Consider the following 1,061-nt stretch of genomic DNA (forward strand, 5'->3'; position numbering starts at 1 on the left):
CACCTGCACCTAATGACGAATATTTTTAGAAGAGCGAACGTATTGGGCCGGGAAACAACAGCCGTAAATTTTATCGTCTACTGGCGATTATTGTCAACCCGAATAATTTTTCTCAACGTGGAAAACTTGTTGAACGTTGAAATTCGAGAAGCGTCCAATTTCTTCGAGATATTTGCTCATTCGTACGGAACACGTGATAAGAATTTATATATAATTTCGTATAATTAAAATTCAAGTTATTATTAATATTGAAATCGGAATAGCATAAAGATATACGAAGAAAGTTGTATATTTCGTTCGAAAGAAAGTTCGTTCTTTTCTTATAAACAGAAAATTCCTCCGCTAGTTAATGATTTTTTCGCTCGGTTAATAGCAATTCGTTATCGAATGTAACAAATTTACGATATTACTCGATACTTAACGAATTAACGATTCAAATAGTAATAATATATAAGCTGGGATAATTTAATAAGACGTTCTGAGAAAAATTTCTTTCACGTTGGTTAATCGCAAGTATATTGTATCGGTGATCGATCTTCCCTCGATCCAACTCGGTCTTGATCGATCGATCTCGTTCGATATCGAGGATACAAAACGTTGGAGAGAATCGTCATCTTTCGCTCTCGTCCAATGTTTTTGAAAAGCGACTCTCGCCATACACCGCCATATTTAATGGCGATAACGGCTCCGCTAACGACCGATCCACGATCACGCCGATCCCGTTTCCTCGGGGCGAATACCGCGCAACGATCGTTTGCTCCTCGCTTATTTTACCTTCTCCCCCTCCTCCCCTCCCCCTCTTCGAATTCCACCACCATCATTTCCACTTTCCTTTCGATCCGTTTTTCCCCGATCTTCCGCGGCGATATCGATTCGAATCGATTTTTTCGGTCGCGCTGATTGAATCCGTAAACCGGATTTGAACGTGTCGCGATTTTCCATTATCGTAGTTGGAAAGAAACGGCGCGCGTGTCTCGTGAAATGAAAACGGTACTTTACTCGGTTCTTTTTTTTTTTTTTTTTTTTTTTTTTTTTTTTTTTTTTTTTTTTTTTTTTTTTTT

Source organism: Apis dorsata, unplaced genomic scaffold, assembly GCF_000469605.1.
Source record: "Apis dorsata unplaced genomic scaffold, Apis dorsata 1.3 scaffold_111, whole genome shotgun sequence".
NCBI classification, from domain to species: Eukaryota; Metazoa; Arthropoda; class Insecta; order Hymenoptera; family Apidae; genus Apis; species Apis dorsata.